The 19,873-nt window shown below is 39.7% G+C and overlaps 1 protein-coding gene across 1 annotated transcript in view; it reads right to left on the bottom strand.

The window, feature by feature from the left end:
- The window catches only part of MYO1D (myosin ID), a gene marked incomplete at both ends in the record, with an annotated part of 325,320 nt that overhangs the window by 70,675 nt on the left and 234,772 nt on the right, over nucleotides 1-19,873 (bottom strand). The gene's annotated exons all lie outside the window — the stretch shown is intronic.

Here is a 19,873-nt window from a genome sequence, read left to right as displayed (position 1 = left end):
AAGTATACAGTTTAACAAGTTTTAAGGTGCACCCATCCCGGTGAAACCACCACACTCAAATATGCCTTGGCTTCAAAGATCCCTTGGAGAAGCCCCTCTTTCTGCCTCTCCCATTCCCATACATCTACTGATCTGCTTCCTGTCACTGTAGATTAAGTTGTAGAGTTTTATGTAAGTGCAGTCATACAGTATGCGTATTTCCAGTTGGGCTTTTACCCAGCAAAATTATTTTGAAATTCATCTACATGGTAGTGTGTACCAATAGTTTGTTTAAACTGCTGAGTCAGGAGTCCACTGTATGGACATTCTAATTTGCCTATCCGTTCACCTGATAATGGGCATTTGGTTGTTCCCAAGTTCTGGCTGTTACAAACGAAGCTGCTACACATATTTGCAAATGAATCTGCTTTCATTTCCTGTAGGTAAATGCCTAGGAATAGTGTGGCTGGAATATATGGCAGGTATATGTTTACATTAAAAAAATCTACCAAACGGGGCCTCCCCTGGTGGCACAGATGGTTGAATGCCATGTTGTGAAGCTGTCCACAGCCTCTGCAGCGCAGGTTCGATCCTGGCTGGCGAGGGTCTCACATGGTGCGGCAGACCTCTCCTGTTGCACCCGCTGCTCCCTTCAGCAGTGGATTTCATCAGTCTGCCTGTTCTGTTCCCTGCTCTGTCTCTGGTGAATCCTCTCATCCTCCTACACATCTGGCCTGTACACCAGTTCTTGTATAAATAAATAAAATAAATCTTAAAAAAAAAACAATGAAACTACCAAATGGTTTCCAATGTAAAGTGACAATATGAACTATTAATTATCCAAAATGGGCAATATAAATATCCCAAAATTACCCAATAGTGTTGAATCCCTTATTAGGGTGACAGCATTGTCTCTAACCATTAAAGGTGTTTGCTTTAGATTTTTCTTAGATGCCTTTTACTAGGTTAAGGAAGTTACTTTATTGCTATTCTGTTCAGAATTTTTATCAGAAATGGATGTTGGGTTGTGTCAAATGCTTTTTTCTACATACATTATCATGTGTTTTTTCTTTTCAGTTTATTTATATGGTAAATTACATATATTAGTTTTTTTTAAAAGATTGATTTTTATTTATTTATGCATATAAGAATTGGCCAGAGGTGCGGGGGCGGGTGTGTGTGTGTGTGTGTGTGTGTGTGTGTGTGTGTGTGTGAGTGAGTGTGAAAGGATTCACCAGAGACAGAGTGGGGAGCAGCAGGCAAGGTCTGTGATAGCTTGATGGCACTGAGACATTTAGGTGACTTGTCGTTCCACGGTTTACTGAAGATCTGTTCCTTTTCTCTTGTTTCATTTTAGATTTTTATTGCTGCATATTCAAGTTCACTCATCTTTACTTCTGCAATGTCTAATATACTGTTTCATGACAGAGAGGGTAGTTTTCATCTGGCCATCTTCCATGTCTTTCACTGTTATAATCAGAACTATTTTAATGTCTCTGATTATTTCTAATATCTGTAGCTTTTCTGGGTTGGGTTAGATTGATTTTTCTTCTCATAATGGATTCTATTTTCTTGCTTCTCTGCAGGCCTGCTAATAATTGATTGAATACCAGACATTGTGAATTCCACCTACTTGAGTGCTGGGTAATTTTGCATTCCTATAAATATTTTTGAGCTCTTTCTGAGTTATGGTTAAGTTACTTAGAAATGATTTGATCCTTTTGGGTCCTGCTTTTCAGATTTGTCAGAGGAAACCAGAGCAGTGCTCAGTCTAGGGCTAATTATTCTCCAATACTGAAGCAGCCCCTCTGTGTACAATACTCAGTGCCCCATGAATTATGAGGTTTTCCAGTCTGACTGCTGGGAAAAGGCTCTACTCCTTACTCTGAGTGCCAGGGACTGCCACCTCTAATCTTTTTGAATTCTTTCATCCTTAGGCACTTTTCTCATACACAAACACTGATCAGTATTCAGGTGAATACTTGGCTGGGACCCTAGCAGATCTCCAGAGTGCTCAGTCTGTGCAGCCCTCTTCTCTCTTACTCTGCCCTGCAAACTTTAGCCTTGGTCTCCTAAGCCCCACTGTGGTTCCCCCTCCCTGTGCAATGGCCTGAACAGTCACTTAAGGCAGTAACTGGAGCAACTGCAGGGCATACTTAATTTATTTGCTGTCTCTAGTGGAACACCACCTACACTGACATTCAGTGTCTTAAATATTATTTCATATATTTTGTTTGTCTTTTGGTTATATCAGGTAGGGGGTGAATCTCATCCTTATTATTCCATTTTGGCTAAAAGTGGAAGTTTGTCACTTTTTAAAACTAGAGTTCTCCTGTAAAGCCCAGCACAAATACTACCTTTGATGAAGTTTCCCCACCTCTCACTCCTGTATGAAGAGGTACTTAGACCCCTGTGCTTTAAGCCACTTTCTTTATACTTGTATGAATTTACTATGAGTTATGCATTTACTTTCCTTGAGAGATCACCCCCTTCTCGAGGGCAGGAGGTTGGTATTTGTACCCAGTGCCTAATTGTGTCTGATACATTACTGAGCTTCAAGAAGCAGCCCCCCTTGTTTCTATGGTGCTGGCTTACCAACACTGACCTGTTTCCACCATCTTAACCATTTGTAAGTGTACCGTTCAGAAGTATTAAGTGTATTCACACTGTTGTGAAATAGGTATCTAGAACTTTTTCATCATGCAAATGGAAATTAAACATGGACAAATGTGGTGCAGACTTTTTTTTTTTCTTTTATAGAGGCATGTTTTATTTTTATTTATTTGTTTGTTCGTTTGTTTCGTTTATACATGCACTGGGTACAGTCAGAAGCGCGGGAGGGTGAGAGAATTCACCAGAGCCAGAGCGGGGAGCAGAGCAGGCAGAAGGACTGAAGTACACTGCTGAGGGGAGCAGCGGGCGTCAGGAGAGGTCTGCGCACCATGTGGGACCCTCCTCTGGTGGTCGGGGAGCAGCTGGGAATCGAACTGGCACTGCAGAGGCTGCGGGCAGCTTCGCAACCCAGCGCTTAACCGCTGTGCCACTGGGGAGGCCCTGTGGTGCAGACTTTTAATCATTTATTTATTTATTTACTTTTTAATAGAGGCATGTTTTACTTATTTGTTTGTTTTTTTGTTTATACATGCACTGGGTACAGTCAGAAGCGCGGGAGGGTGAGAGAATTCACCAGAGCCAGAGCGGGGAGCAGAGCAGGCAGAAGGACCGAAGTACACTGCTGAGGGGAGCAGCGGGTGGCAGGAGAGGTCTGCGCGCCATGTGGGACCCTCCTCTGGTGGCCAGGGAGCAACCGGGGATCGAACCGGCGCTGCAAAGGCCGCGGGCAGCTTCGCAACCCAGCGCTCAACCGCTGTGCCACCGGGGAGGCCCCAGACTTTTAATCTTTAAGGTAAACCATGGGACAAGAAAATGTTGATTTGCTCAGGGGCTTACAGCTAGTAGGTAGTAAAGTTAGGACCAGAAGCCACGGTGTCTGTTTCTTGTCAAATACGCATTTCTGCTAGGTCTGTTAATTCAGTGCATATGCTAAATAGAGAAGGCCAAGAATTGCCATGCATCAAAGCAGCCTCAGATGTGGAAGGCCAGAAGTTACTAATTCTGAATGGCATAATTTAGCTAGGCTGGGTATTTTTTTTTTTTTTTCCTTCACTTGCCTTGGTTAGCTAGTATATCCTTTAACAAATTGTTCCCTGATTTCTTTTTTCTGACAAGGGTCTCTCTGAGTCAACTAGTACTGTAAGGCTATGTTCCTTTTATGCGTAAAATTTCTCTTCTCTGTTTATCATCAGTCAGATTCTTTTCATTGTCTATAATATCTCTAGGTCTGCTTAACCTTTTACCCTAACCAAGATACAAATCTTAGCTTTATCCATGCACCTTCCTTGGTAAGATGGAATCATTGCTAAATGAAGCAGACTTTTTTTCAACTATGAAAAATTTTTGTTAATTTATTGGTTACTAGTTACTTTGCTTCTGGAAGATATTCTAAAATAACCTCAATATCTAAGCTCTCTTTTTCAGTGGTATCTTCTGATTAAAATTAATGACATTATAGAAAATCTGGCATTCCTAATTTGAGGCAAGTTAGAAAGAAAACCCAAGTAAGAAACATAAAATGCAAAAGTCATTTTTAAAAACACCATAAATGTCAGGTCAGCTATTTTCTTTTGGTCTAAAATATGAAGAAAAAGGAGACTTAGAATGATTTTTCTGTGTGTTGAAGAGAAGCTACAGGAAGTAACTGCTGTTGCCTTTTTAAGAAAGGTCAGAAGATGGGCTTTGAATTCAAGCACGTCCCTTTACATAGAGAGAAGTCTGGAATCTGCTGTGGGTCTGGCCAGAAACATTTGCAATGTGGAACAACTGAGCAAAACATAAGACTGTTTTCTGAGGCTCTTTCAATGTTCTAAGCTTTAGGAAATAGGACGCCCTCTTGCCTGCTGAAAATTCAGGGAAGAAAATGGTTCCAATTTAAAATGAAAGAATGATTTCTCATTCTCTTTTCTAGTGATAAGTTTCTTACCTGCACCCCAGTGCTGCATGTGACTGAGAGAATCACAGATCTGCATCTTGGAGACAAAAGTGCCAAGAGGCTTTCCTTTGGCACATGTATACAGATGACATCTTGGATCCAAAGGCAGAACTTTACATTTATTTCATTTTTTGGTTTCTTCTCATTATTCTAGTCTGTCAAGATAGTTTGAATCCTGATTCTGTCATCTGAACTACAAGTTACCCTTCCTGGATTTATATCTCTTGCAAATTTGGTAAGAATGTCTTTATCCAAAAGTTACCATTTAAAGGAAAATATTTAAAGGTTAGTTCTGATCAATTTCTTCACCCTGAAGCAGGTTGCTTTATTTCTCCACTAAGAACTTAAACATTACAATAATTTATTTTAGAATTTTGCTAAGTATTTGTTAGGCTCAGTAATGGATCGTTGTTCACATTGGCAAAACTAAAAAAACCTCTACCTGTCTTATGTGTCTGACATCATTTCCAAACTCCACAGCTGCTTAAAGCAGCTGGGGTCCTATCAGTGTCTTCTTCCCTGTTGGGATTTACCTTCCCTACTTCTTTTTTTAAAAATTTATTTTATATATTTTTTACATCATTTTTCATTTTTGCACAATTTATGTATTTTCATCTTGGTTATAGTCCCCATACAATTCCCACCCCCACTTATTTTGACCCTAATCCCTCCTCCCCTCCCTTCCCCTCCCCTCCCCCTGTAGTGTGTCTCTGGTTTATAGTTGCTTGTTGATATTGATTTTTACTTTATTATAATTAGTCTTTTTCCTAGTCCCTTATTTAGGTTTTCTAAATTCCTGCTATGGGTGAGACCATCTGGTATTTTTCTTTTTCTTTCTGACTAATTTTGCTAAGCATGATCCCTTCCAGCTCCATCCATGTTGCTGCAAATTGCATGAGTTTATCTTTTTTGATTGCTGAGTAATATTCCATTGTGTATCTGTACCATATCTTCTTGATCCAGTCATCTATTTTTTGGCATTTGGGTTGTTTCCACAGCTTAGCTATTGTAAATAGTGCTGCTATAAACATAGGGGTGCAGGTGCCCTTTTGAATTAATGATTCTGTGTCCTTTGGGTAAATACCTAGGAGAAGAATTGCTGGATCATATGGAAGCTCCATCTTTAGCAGGTTGAGGAATCTCCACACAGCTTTCCATAATGGTTGGACAGTTTGCACTCCCATCAGCAGTGCAGGAGAGTTCCTCTTTTCCACATCCGTGCCAACATTTGTTGTAGCTAGTTTTTTTTAACATGTGCCATTCTCACCTGTGTAAGATGGTATCTCATTATAGTTTTGATTTGCATTTCCCTCATTACAAGTGATGTTGAACATTTTTTCATATACCTGTTAGCCATTTGCATTTCCTCTTTGGAGAAGTTCCTTTTTAGCTCTTCTGCCCATTATTTATTTATTTTTTTTTAGCTTTTAAAACTAGCTTCCTATTTTTTTAATTTAAATTTTATTTTTTATATTCCCCATACAATTACAACCCCCTTATTTTGACCCCAAGCCTTCCTTTCCCCGCCCCCCACCCGCCATAGAGTGTCTCTGGTTCATAGTTGTTTGTCGATTTTGATATTTTCTTTCTTACAGTTATTCTTTTTCCTGGTCCCTTATTTAAGTTTTCTAGATTCCTGCTATGAGTGAGACCATCTGGTATTTTTCTTTTTCTTTCTGGCTTATTTCGCTGAGCATGATCCCTTCCAGTGCCATCCATGTTGCTGCAAATTGCATGTGTTTATCTTTTTTGAATGCTGAGTAATATTCCATGGTGTTTATGTACCACATCTTCTTGATCCAGTCATCTATTTTTGGGCATTTGGGTTGTTACCAAAGCTTAGCTATTGTAAATAGTGCTGCTATAAACATAGGGGTGCAGGTGCTCTTTGGAATTGATGTTTCTGTGTCCTTTGGGTAAATACCTAGAAGTGGAATTGCTGGATCATATGGAAGCTCTATGTTTAGTAGGTCAAGAAATCTCCACACAGCTCTCCATAGTGGTTGGACCAGTTTGCACTCCCACCAACAATGCAGGAGAGTTCCTTTTTCTCCAAAACCTCACCAACTTTTGTTGTTAGTTTTTTTAGTATGTGCCATTCTCACTGGTGTAAGATGGTACCTCATGGTAGTTTTGATTTGCATTTCCCTGATTACAAGTGATGCTGAACATTTTTTCATATGCCTGTTGGCCATTTGAATTTCCTCTTCAGAGAAGTTTCTTTTTAGCGCTTCTGCCCATTTTTTTGACAGGATTATTTTCTTTGTTTTTGTTGAGTCTCATCAGCTCTTTGTAGATTTTTGTGATCAGTCCTTTATCATTAGTGTTGTGTGCAAAAATGTTCTCCCAGTTGGTGGGGGTTCTCTTTGTTTTGGTTACTGTCTCTTTTATTGTACAGAAGCTCTTTAATTTGATGTAGTCCCAGCTGTTTATCTTTGCCTTTGCTATCACTGCTTTGGGTGATGAGTCTTGAAAGATGTTGCTGAGGTGTATGTCATGTAGTGTTTCACTTATATTTCATGGTTTCAGGTCTTATGTCTAGTTCTTTAATCGTTTTGAATTGGTTTTTGTGCATGGTGTGAGGTAGTAGTCAAGCCTCTTTTGCATGTAGCAACCAAGTTTTCCTAGCAACATTTTTTGAGCAAACTTTCTTTGTTCCATTGCATATTCTTGCTCCTCTGTTAAAGATTAGTTGACTGTAAATCTGTGGGTTTATTTCTGGATTTTCTACCGGTTCCATTGGTCCATGTGTCTGTTCTTGTTCCAATACCATGCAGTTTAGATTATTATGGCTTTGTAGTATAGTTTGAAATCTGGCGTGTGATGCCTCCATTCCCTTCTTTTTTTCCCCTGGGAGAGCTTTGTCAGAGCCTTGTTTCTTGATGGGTAAAGTGAAGACACCTTCTCTTGCTGACTTTCCCAAACAATGCTGAAGTTTCACTTACTTAAGCACTGTTCTGGCCTTATTTTTGTTATTTTCCCTGAGACCCAGCTCACTGATGACTTCAGTCTTCTTGACAGTATTTTCACAGGCAACTGAGTGTTTCAGATTATACCTTCCATCTTCCTGGTTTTCTTAAATCTGAGCTTAGGATGCTATAAGGTTTAGCTATTTTGATTTAAATTCTTCCCCTATTTGTTATATAAAACCATAGATATTTCATGAAAAAAGAGGGATGTTCCTTTTCTTCAGCATATTTTATTTTAGAGGGTTTAGTCATGGATTGACACTGACATTTTTGTACTTTCTTGAATATGCTTTCTAAAGTCTAGATTTTGGCTATTTTTAGGCTTGTGCCTCATTGACCATTACAAAATCCAAAAGGATGATAATTTAACAAATCTAGTAATCTGTTATGCTCATCTCAATTGTATACTAGATTTTTCATTTCACCCCTGAGAAAAAGCAAAAATGATGTTGGGAAGAATAATTTAAGAGGTAAGATTATGGAGATGAAAAAAAGGGCATTATATTTGGTTGACAAGGTAGAAAATAACATAGCAATTAAAAATCCAGAGTCTTTAATTTTGATGCCCAGAGACAAGGAAAAAATAAATTACAATGGGCAGATTTTGATGCTTTTTAAAAGCAGTTACACAATCAGGGAAGTTAAACTGGATAAAATGCAAGCTTACAATATCAGTTTATAAAGGAACATCTTTAATAAACACAAAGAAACTAATCCCCCAATATTTATAAAACTGAGATCCTTGAATCTGCTGAAGAGTCAAGCAAGACTTCAGAGGCAGTTGCAATAATATAACAACTATAGATTATGCCAAGATCCCAAAAATATTTGCTCTATTATTTACTAGAAGGTACTAGAGTATCAAAATGGTTGAGTTTTGTAGGTTTTTCACTTGAATTTGTTTCAAAAATTATGGAATGCCAGATTTTCTACAATGTCATTACTTTTATAGTCAGAAAAAGCCACTAAAGAGATTTTAGATTATGAGATAATATTAGGACTCTGTTGGTTGCAAGGACAAGAAATCCAATTCCTATTAGCTTCAAAAGGAACTTGTTATAAACTGGGATAATTCACAGATGGAAAGTAATTTGCCAAATGGTGAATTTTACTAAAGAACCAATCTGCTGAATGACCAACTGGCCAAATTTACCAAATTTGCATACTTAACAATAATGCCTTTTTTTTTTTTTTAAATCCAATTTTTATTGGAAGGATTAGCAGGACTTACAAAGACTATGGAAATGTCAGGCCTTCAGATTCTCCCTTGCTCTTCAGCTTGTCCCTTCTGGTCTCCTGGTTTCCCTCTGTGTCCCTCAGCCTTTCCCCTTCTGTGGGTTGGCAACCCAGATGCACAAGCACCCGCCCCTTTCTCCTCCTCCGTGGCAGTTACTCCCAACAAGGGCAGGGGAGCGCTGGTGGAAACCTGGGGAGAGGTATAAGGGGACAGGGAGGTCCCTGACCAAAGAACAACTCTCCCCACACCCAAGCTCTTCCTCCCTGCATTTAATATCACCACATCCATTCTACCCTTTGGAATTTTCTAACAATGACTACTGAATGGGGTGAAACATCTTTATCCTCTCACTTTTTACCATCCCTGGGCTAAAATCTAGGTCCTTCTTACTTGAGGGATTTTTAAATCCCTATAAATGACAGATTTTGGGTAGCCAAAACAATAAACAGAAGGGAAGTTATAAAAGCTAAGGAATTAACCTCATAGCTCTTGCTCCTTTGAGGACTTTTGATTTCTTGTTTTATTACTAAGGGTTGTACCTGTCTAACCTATACAGTTGCTAGCTCTTTCTCCATTTAATTCATCCTTTTTCACATGTGGGAGCCACAGACATATCATCAAGGGTTCTCAAGTTGCCGTTACCTTCAGTGGACCATCATTTCCAGAGATATTCCTGATACCTGTGTCACTAGGCTTTGTCTCACTGGGCTCTTCTTGGACTTTGCAGGTAAATGGAGCCAGTTTGTCCCCTGAGCTTGCATGGTCCGGGCCCTTCACTGCCTGTGTCAGGCAGTGGCACACATATGCCATCTTCCCCATGAGACTCAGAGCTGTTTGAGGCAAAAGACCCAATGGTCCATCTTTGTGTGGTCCCAGCACTCATTGCTGGACCTGCAGGGGGAGCTCAGAGAATGCAGGCTGGGTGGTGGCATGAAAATAGAATACCATTGCAGATAAAACACTTGGTTAACTACATTGTGCTTACATACGATTCTGATTCCTATATAGCTTATATGACTTGAAATAAACACATTAAGAAAGCTTTTAAAAATCCCATTAAATTAAACAGTTGTATCTGACATTCAATTTAGAAAAAAACTGACCGTACAAACTGGGCTATTATTCACTAGTTATTTGGTGAATTTGAGCATACCTCACAGGAAGATTTCCATTTTAACATACATTGTAATATTAAGTGTTATGGACCATGAAAAAGTAATCTGATTAGTATGTAAAACTTAAATTTTAAAATTGAGATAACATCCGTTTACATCACCGTATGTTTTAGGAGGACAGGTTCACACCTCTTCAAACTACCACTAACTTCCTTCCAGAGTCCACTGGACCCCTTTGGAACTTTTGCTCCTACTCCCCCTCTGAGTTCTGCAGCTAGAAACCAAGGATTTCTTTTGGTTTTGATGGCTCTGTTCCTTTGCCTTTTTTTTTTTTAATATTCCACATATGAGTGAAATCATTTGATATTTGAGTTTCTCCTAATTAATTTTGCTTAGCACAATCCCCTCTAGTTCTATCCCTGTTGTCACAAATGCTAAGATTTCATCTTTTTTAAAACAGCTGAGTAGTATTCCACTGTGTGTGTATATACTATATCTAATTATTCTAAATGTTAACACTATCTCCCTGCAGAGATGCCGAAGAGATGATCAGTTTTCAGGACTTTGGATTTATTCTTTCAACATGAAAGGCAATGATGGCCATGTCATAAAGCAAGTAAGTGTCTTTGATCTCCACAAAAATCCCCAGAATCTCTCTATCATGAGAGCAGGGAATGCAGCGGAGGACTGTGCCCCTGCATGTCCTCTAAGGCAGCTCTGTCCTTTGGCAGGCACTTCTCAAGGCAGACACAGTATAGGGCAAGAGAAATGGCAAGTTGGTAGATGGCTTGGTTTCTAATAGCTGTTCCATGTGAGTGCTTTCTGATCTGATCTTGTCTTAGTCACCCTGAGAGGCTTTCAAGACTTCTCTCTGTGTTCTTTTGTGTACAGTAGATGGATATGAGAATGTTTGAACAGGTTATGTTCATTATGTAGAAACCTGCTATTTGCAGGTGGAGTTTCCTCTCTGAAATGGGCAGGCAGGTTCTAACTGCATACTTCTTAAGGTAATTAAAAGTCACTTCTTAGAATAAGTGATGTCCCTTTTTGGGACAAGTTGAGGTGGTAAACAGAATCCTGGCCCTGTGTGATTTATCTGCCAGTTCTCATCTAATTTTTAAGCTGCTTTATATCCTCTTCTCTGAACCTCAGCCCACTTCTCACCTCTACCTTCCTTCATTGGGGCAGGAGGAGATGCTTATTTTGCTCCTTAGTAAAATAAAAGGTTTGATTTTTTTTTTTTTAAAGAAGCTCCTTTGATTACAACAGCTTTAGCAAAATGGTCATATGAAAACATCATGTGCTTATCCTGATCATTTTCTATGTCAGTTCATGAAATCAGCAGGGGTCACCTGGGCAGCTTAGTAAGGTGAAGACCACTGGAGATTATGCATTAGAAGGCTTGGGATGGGACCCAGGGACCTGCCTTTTGAACAAGCACCTCCAGGTGATTCCAGTACAGATACAGTCCATGCTGCAGGAACCCTGATACAGAAAGATTCATTTATTCTTTTTTGGCATGACCACATGCTATTTCATTGTATGAAAAGACCATGATCTATTTACCCATACTTATTTGGATGCACTTCTATATGGCTCCTATGTCTTACAGTTAATAGCACTGCTAAGCCATTTGTCCTGCACAGCATCACTTTCTGCTTCTTTTGGGAAATGCTGGCCTCATACACTTCACTTTCAAACACTCCCACCAGCAGTGCCTTGTCCCCTTGCAAAAAAAAAAAAAAAAAAATGTTCTTCCTTTGGTCATGTTGCAGCCCTCCATGTTCTGAGAAGACCTACTTCTTTAGTCATGCAGAGACAATCCCATTATTCTGGCCACAGTTGGTGGATTAGTGGGAACAGTTTCCCAGGATTTTTGAACAGCAGCCCAGAGAACATGGCCCTTAATACCTCACTGGTGGCAAAGCTGGAAAATGAAGTATCAGGAAATTTACAGGCATTTCCAATCCAGTGGGAAAAGCCATCGTGGGAAGAGTGATGTTAAAAAGCAAAGCGAAGTAGAGATAAAAGATAGGGATATGACAGACTTTACTCCCTGAACATAGCTGTTCCTCTTCGAAGACCCCAAGGAGGTACTATTGGAGGCTGTTAAATGCAAATGGCAACCTGGTTGGGTATATAATTCTTGGGCCCTAACTTTCCCCCTCAAAAGACTAAAGATGCTGTGACATGGAATTCTTTTACTACTACAGAACAGAGACTGAAGCAATCCTAATTTTTGTTCCTTTATAAGGGAACTTCTCCCTCACCCTGCCCGTGTGAGTGTGTATAAATGTCAACCTTTTGTCATTGCTCTCAGCACGCTGACGGGCCTCCTTTCTTCCTTTCGCATCAATCCTTTCTGCCATATCAACGTTTTTTTTCACATATTAATGTTGATTTAAATTAACTATATTACAAAATTTAAATCAACATGAAATGTTTTCTTACTTCAAATGACTGAATGCTTGCTTCTCTGCCGGCACCCACTTCATCAGTTTGTATGTAGTCTTTGCTCTGTTTATCAGTATCTATGCTTTCTTGAATTTTGAGTATCAGCAGTTTCTGTAATGTTAATTTTCTGTGGTAGTCCTTTTCAAAACACACTTTTCTAAGCCTGAAAATCTGCATTTTTCTCACTATTACCAGCTTTATAGGCCTCATAACTAAAGAGACATCTACATAGTCCTGTGTACAAAAGGGGCATCTTTTGGATTCTTCTGGGCTCCTGACAGTCACCTGTTTGTAGTTAAAATTCACTTCTAGGCTTTTAAGTTGGAGCGCTGGCTTATGTGACAGCCTCTAGTTGTGGTTTTGAAGTCTTTTACTTATTATGAAGCTGCTGATCTGAGCAGGAATCCCTGCATCTTTCTTCTTTGCCAGCTTACTGACAAGGAGAGTGAAATCATGTCTAATTCTTTTAGTTGTACAAATACAAAAGCGACGCAACTATGAGAAGCTGCAAACCCTAATGTACAATGAATGCACCATGGCTCTTCCAGCCCATAGCCCTTTCAGTTGCCCATTTAACATCTTGAGATAACTACTGACTCTGTTCCCCAGGTATCATATGCATTGAGTTGTAATTTGGAATTAGTACAAGAAAAGCGGTGTCCGTAAATGAAAGTAAACTACAAGAGTTCTTCCTTTCTTTCATGCAGAAGGACTAAGTTACCATTTTCTGGTGGGCAAGAGCAAAAAGTATCTGGTGGCCAGAGGGACTCACCAGCCAGCCCCTGTAGGCAGCAGCTGTCTATCGGGAGCCTTCCAAGGGCCAGAAATGGCAACTGAAAAGTCCCTGCTTACAAGCTTATATTTTAGTTGTGATATATACAGCAAACAAATAAAGAAGATACCATGTCAAGTGAAGAGGAGACCATGGGAAGCAGGCTGAGGGTGTGAGGGTGCCCCTCTCAGTGGCATTGGGTTGAGTCACATTTCTGGCTTCAGTACTTTGGAAGGTGGCGTTTGTTTGTTTGTTTGTTTGTTTTTAATTGAAGTAACACTGCATTGAAGCATCATGCAGGTTTCAGGTGTCTGTCGCTGAGCACCGACATGTGTACGTGCCACGTCTCCCTTTTCCATGCGTATCTCTACTGGAGGGCAGAAGAGGGTGAACTGTGGACTCACTTTTCTGTCACCAGAAATCAGATGTCTCAATAATTATAACTTTAAATAGCCAAAACACTTTATTAAGGAAATGGACATAACTCATCCCCCATAGTTGGCTATCTACATTATTTTCAACTTATTTTATACATTTTTAAAACTGGAATATAAACTACTATGATTAATAGGGAAAGCAGCTTGTGAACAGAGATCAAGGGTCAGACAAGTATGCATTCGGATTAGGGGAGCAGAAGGAAGGCCATGAGCGTGGTATGGTGTGCTGGACATAAAGGGCCAGAAGCAGGGGCTCTGAGGAGTGGCCTCATTCCCCAGCTTCCTCCACCTCTGCTCAGGAGGCCTCATGGCCCTGGCCCCTTAGATGCCCCAGTGACAACCTGCTTACTGGTCTGAGTCTACTTGTGGTTTTAAGTGTGAGTTGAAAAGAACATAAGCAAGTGACAATAGAGAAGCAGGTCAAAAGTTCAGTCAAATTCAGTAGGTGCTCTTTGAATCAAGTAGATATTAAAGATACTATTTATGAAAAAAAAAAAAAAACAAGCAACAGATGGCATTGACTTCTGGCTTTCACCCACAGAAATAGAACAGGAAAAATAAGAAATTTCTATGCTTGCGATTGGGGTTATACTGAGATTTCCAGCACCCAGACAGGCAAATGCCTGGACAGCTGCATAGGGCAGATGGGTCCTTTGACAGCTTAATATTGCTGAGTTTCTGGTGACTCCATAGTTTGGGCAGCCAGCATGAGACCATCTGTTTTCTAGAGGGCAGAAAAGCTCACTCCCAGCAGGTAGCTGCTGCTTAGAGTGAGCTACAAACCAAAAGTCAAGTCCGTCATTTTCAAACCTCTGCCAAGCACATTGGCCTGGCAAACCACTGGCACATCCACAGGAAAAGAACCTTCACCTTGGGGTCATATGATGTATACTATGAGACCACACAGCACATTCTATAATATTCTCCAAGAGGTTTCTTTTCTTTTCTTTTTTTGTGGGACCCTCGCTGGTGGCCGGGGATCGAACTGGCGCTTCAGAGGCTGCGGGTAGCCTTGCAACCCAGCGCTCAATCGCTACGCCACCAGGGGAGGCCCTCTCCAAGAAGTTTCTATGGATTTACTTCAAGGCATTCAAATGCTGTGAAACAGACCATTCACTTAGAAAGTGGTTTTGTTCTGTTCCAAACAGGAAAGGAACATAACTTTGAATTCAGAGCCATCTACAATATGCCCCCCCCAACTAAGCTGCTATTTATTTATTAAAATAAAAAAAAATTAAGGTTAGCAGCACATATTTGTTGCGAAAGGCTTACAGTGAAAAATATCTCTTTCCTATCTCATTCTCCCCTCTCTCCTGAGACAAAAACATTTTTATCCCTATCTTTTTAGATGTAGTCTATGGCAGACATAATTGTGTGTGTATATGAAAAAGATACATAGCTCCTAATGGCACTTTTACTGACTGTATTTAAAACAAACAGAGGCATATCAGAGAAGTACTGCAGTAAAGAAACCTGTTTAAGGTCATTAGCATATCCTAAATGCATCTCACTTCGGGTTCCCTCCCTTCTTTCTTTGTGTGCGATTTCTGATCTGTGGCATAAAGCCAAGATTTGATGGTATGGCTGTTTCGGGTGTTTCCGGAATGAGTCTGCTCTGATTGGTCTGTGCTGGTTATTAAATATTCCAGATGGAATATACTTTCTGAAAGCCTTCAGATGTTTTAGAAAACCATGAAATGTAGGAGTGGTTACCTGAGGAGGCAGCAATAATGGGTCCAAGTTGAATAAAGACTACAGGAGATAAGAGAAAGAGGCTAACTGATAATTAGTTGGATTTAGTTTCAGGATTAGTATGGAAGGAAATACCGGGGAAGGCCTCACTGCAGCTCATGACTGAAGATAGTCCTGAGAAATTTATTTGATAGAGGGGAAAAGCAATGAACTTTTTTTGCTTTGACCCACAAAATATCTTGAGCACCAGTGCATTTTTCATCTAAAAGTTTGATTTCCATTTTTCAAAAATATTTCCTGTATCTCTAGTTAAGTTTTGAGTACCTGTAACTGTTTATGTCTGTGTCTGTGAATTCTAACTTTTTTTTTTTTTTTTTATCAGTTCTGGGTTGCTTTTGTGTGCCTGGTAATCTTTGGCTGGATCAGACAATGGGAATTTTATCTTGTTGAGGTAGACATTTTGCTGTTATATTCATGAACTTTGTCCTACAGCCTAATTACTTGCAAGTAGTTTGATCCTTTTGGGTCTTGCTTTTAGAATTAGGCAGCAGTAGAGCAGTCTATCCCTAGTACTGAGGCCAGTCCCTTCTGAGTGCTTCACCCAAACAACTGTGAATTACGAAGCTCCCCAGCCTGCCTGTTAGAACAGAAATCCCTTCCTGTGTGAGTGCTGAGCCCAGTCCCTCTTGTCTTTCCCAGGCCTTTCACAGTTTTTCTCTTCCTTGTCACTGACCAAGTTCCCTTCTGAATACTTGAGGGGACCTATACAGGTCTCTGGAGTGCTCTCTCTTCTCTGGTACTCTGTCTGGCCAATTTAGCTACCTTGCTCTCCCTGCGTGCACTGTGGCTTGGAAGTTTTCCGAAGGCAATACTGTAAGTTGTTATTCAACATCGTCAATAGGATCTTAGAAACTGCAACGTTAAAGCAAAATGACCCTCGAACAACATGGCCCATGCAGTCAAAAGACCAAATATAAATTTTGACTCCTCCAAACCCTCACAAATACCCTGTTGACTGGAGGCCTTGATGATACATGAACTGACATATATTTTCTATATTTCACTCTGTATTCTTACAATAGAGAAAGAAATTTAAGACCACTACAGGGAAGAAAAAATATATTTACAGTACTGTATTGATATAGTAGGTATCCTCTATAAAATGCCCCCTCCCCCCAACTAGCTACCATCTATCTGTGGATCTACATGTTCAAACCCATGTTGTTCAAGGGTCAACTGTATGAGAAAACCACTTTTACCTTAGGATAATTCATATAAATAAGAAAAGTTCCTAAGACATACTTTGAGCACAAAAACATCATCAACCTTTTAAAATAAAGACCCTAAACACTTCTAATATTATTTTGTATGCATTTGTTCATTTACTTCCAATTCAGGATTATAGGTGGCTGGAGCCTCTCCCAACAGCTCAAACGACCCCCTGGACAGGATGCCCTTCCACCGCAGGGCGCACACACACACACACACACACAATGCCAGTGCACAGCTTTGTTAAGTGGGAGAAACGGGTCCCTGGAGAAAACCCATGCAGATATGGGGGGGGGGGCGGATATGTAACTCCACAGACAGCAGCCCTGGCCGAGAATCGACATCTCCCTCATCAACATTACAATGAAATGACATGAAAAGTATAGTATCTGTGGCACAGTAACTGTACACTGGGGTAAGTGTAGGTTCACTTGCCCTCCGATGCCAGGGTCTTGAAAAATGGTTGTTTCATATATTCTTTGTGTGACTGTTTCAGACAGGAGGTAAGGCTAGTTCCCATCTTCTGTTTCTTCTCTACGTAAAGTCTATTGGCATATTTTTCTTTTGTCTTCATCTGCCTTTCCTTATTTTCATATTGCCTACTTATAGTCCCTCTTGCTGGTTTATTATTTGCTGTGAGTAGGAGCAGTCATTGTTGCAGGATAGCCCTTGAGGAGGTGAGGTCTCCTCTGGGGCTGTCCGATGTTACACTTCAGGTGGTGACCCCGCCGTCCTCTGTCAAACCACTCTTCCCTTAGGCTGCCCTCCAGACACTAGGATCAGCTCGACTTAGATTTGTCCTTAGTCCATAGGCGCTCTGGGTAGTAACTCTGCACCATTTCTGTTAAACTGAATCTGGTTGGTTGCTGAAGGTTTGCCTTTTGCTTGTATCCATGGATGAGTATTAAATTTTATCAATTTTTTTTTGTTCTATTAAGATCTATTATGTGACAGGCCTCCCTGGTGGCCAAGGGGTTAAGTTCCGCATTGTGAAGCAATCCACAGCCTCTGCAGCATGAGTTCGATCCCCGGCCAGGGAGAAACCCACATGGCTCAGCAGACCTCTCCTGACTCGCCCACTGCTCCCCTCAGCAGTGTATTTCAGTACATCCACATGTTCTGCTCTCCTCTCTGTCTCTGGTGGATCCTCTCACACCCCGCATCTCTGGCTTGTACCCCAGCTCTTGTATGCATAAATAAATCTTAAAAAAAAATCATGTGAGTCGATTAATAAACCTTTCTAATGAAGGCCATCCTTAAGGTATAGCCTAATTGGCAAGATGCATTATTCTTTTAAAATGCTCTTGGAGCATTTGATGCCCAAAATGCCTAATTTGGGGCATTCAGTTAGATACAAAAATATCTCTGCACTAAAGAGGTATAGTTCATTTTCCCTCTTGCTAACCTTATTTATTTTTGGTATAGTGGTGTGCTAGCTTAATAGTTTTCCCCTTCAATTTTTTTACTTCCCTTTTCTGTGAAACTTGGCTAGAATTTTGCTCCTTGACTTTAAATCTTAACCCTCAGTTTTTGTAAATTTTTAAAAAAATGACAGTGACTCTTGTTCCACTCTAGTCTAGCAATGGTATGTTTTGCTATTTCGAACCCTTTCCTCCTAGAGAATTTCTCACAATGTACTGTAGGGAAATTACCTAAAAGATGAAGAATGAGTCTGGCATTAAGTCTTTCTTACAATTAACTAAGATTATGTGTCACATCATTATAGTCCTAAGGAGACCTCACCCCCTCAAGGCTACCCTGCTGCAGTGGCTGCTCCCACTCAAAGCAAATAATAAACCAGAAAGAAAAGAGCATCATTACATGTTATGTAAAGTATGATTTTCAAAGTCATACCAGGGTTATACTTGTCAATAATGGAAATAGCTAGAAAAAAAATCAAGTTAAAACTTTTCCGCAAGAACTCAAAAGGCAAGTTGAATGACTGTAAGTTAGAATTTTCTGGGGTCAGGAAGAAGATTTTTCTTATTTGTGCTTTATCTCTTAATCACTGGATAGCAACACGAACATCTTGACAGCTTTTTCTCCTATTTGTAAATTTTAAAGACATTTAAAATTAAAATTCTTACATATGTACAAATAAGAGGATTGCAACTACAAACCTCTTAGAATGCATATGCTAGGAAAGAAAGCAATGAATGAATGAGTTCTTAAGACTAGGCTGACATGTTTCCATCACTATAAAGGCATTTAACAGGTGTTGGAAATTTGTTAAACAAGGACCCAGATAGAGACAAAAATACTTCAGTTTTATAGGAAAAATTTTTCACTAGTACAGGCATCCAAGTTAAGGATAAATTAAAATTCTTTTAACTGTCCATACTTTGATATAACTGTTAGGAGGCAAATAAACCTGATTTTTGAGTCATAGACTATTACAGAATGCTTTATCATGTCCCTTCCTTCCATTCTTAAGTATTTCTTTTTGCTTTATAATTATTTGGCAGATGGAAATTTTTCTCTTTATTTCTTAGTACTTTAGATTTTTTTCTACCAGCTGACTATTAACCTTGTGTTCTAGATCAAAATAGATCTTTTAATGTTTATTCATGTAAATAGTCTGTGCAGTCTACCTCTAAAATTATACTCCAAATATTTATCATCACAAATAATGTATGGACACCTGATTCCAAATATGTCTTTGTTTAGAAAAGGCAAAATCATGTCTAAACACAATGAAAAAATATTGAAAGGGAATCAGATACTTGGCTCACTTCTCAGCGACTGGGTTTTGGGGAGGCAGAGACCATTAGCCACAATGGGAGGAACACCCCCTTCCCTGAATATGTCATGACTGCCCATGGAAACAAGTTCCATCACTAAAATGACTCCCATAAATAACCACACAAAATCATTCCCTTGCTTAACATCATTCACTGGTCCACATCACCCTGAGGATCTGCTCCTTGTGTATATTTCTCACATCACTGTTCACTATAAACACATCAGGCATGGCATATTCTAAGGACCTCATAGGATATGACATGTTCCATCACAACTCCATGTTTTTGCTTCTCAGGATTTCCTTAAGTCTTCATGGACCTACATGTCATCCTAAACGTGCTTTCTAATTTGTTTATATTCATAGTAGACACACTAACTGGTTGTACTTGTGGTAGATGAGAAGTTGTGATAAGAATATAAAGTATTTTCCATCTATGGATTTTATCATATTTGGATTGGCAGTGCAGAAAATCAACAGTAGGAAAACCTCTCATTGTTGGTTTAGGTGGAGGCTAGAAAAACAGAGAATCATTCCTAATTAAAACTAAGCCTGGATGCTAATTTTGCCTTGTGTGAAACAACAGATGACTTGAGTTGTCCTTATGAAGGAAAATAAATCAACACACTAAAATTGGCACAAAGCAAGTTCAGTGAGAAC

This window comes from Talpa europaea, assembly GCF_964194135.1.
Source record: "Talpa europaea genome assembly, chromosome: 7".
Lineage (NCBI taxonomy): Eukaryota > Metazoa > Chordata > Mammalia > Eulipotyphla > Talpidae > Talpa > Talpa europaea.
Note: the sequence above shows the minus strand (reverse complement) of the source record. Positions and strands in the feature narration are given on the sequence as shown.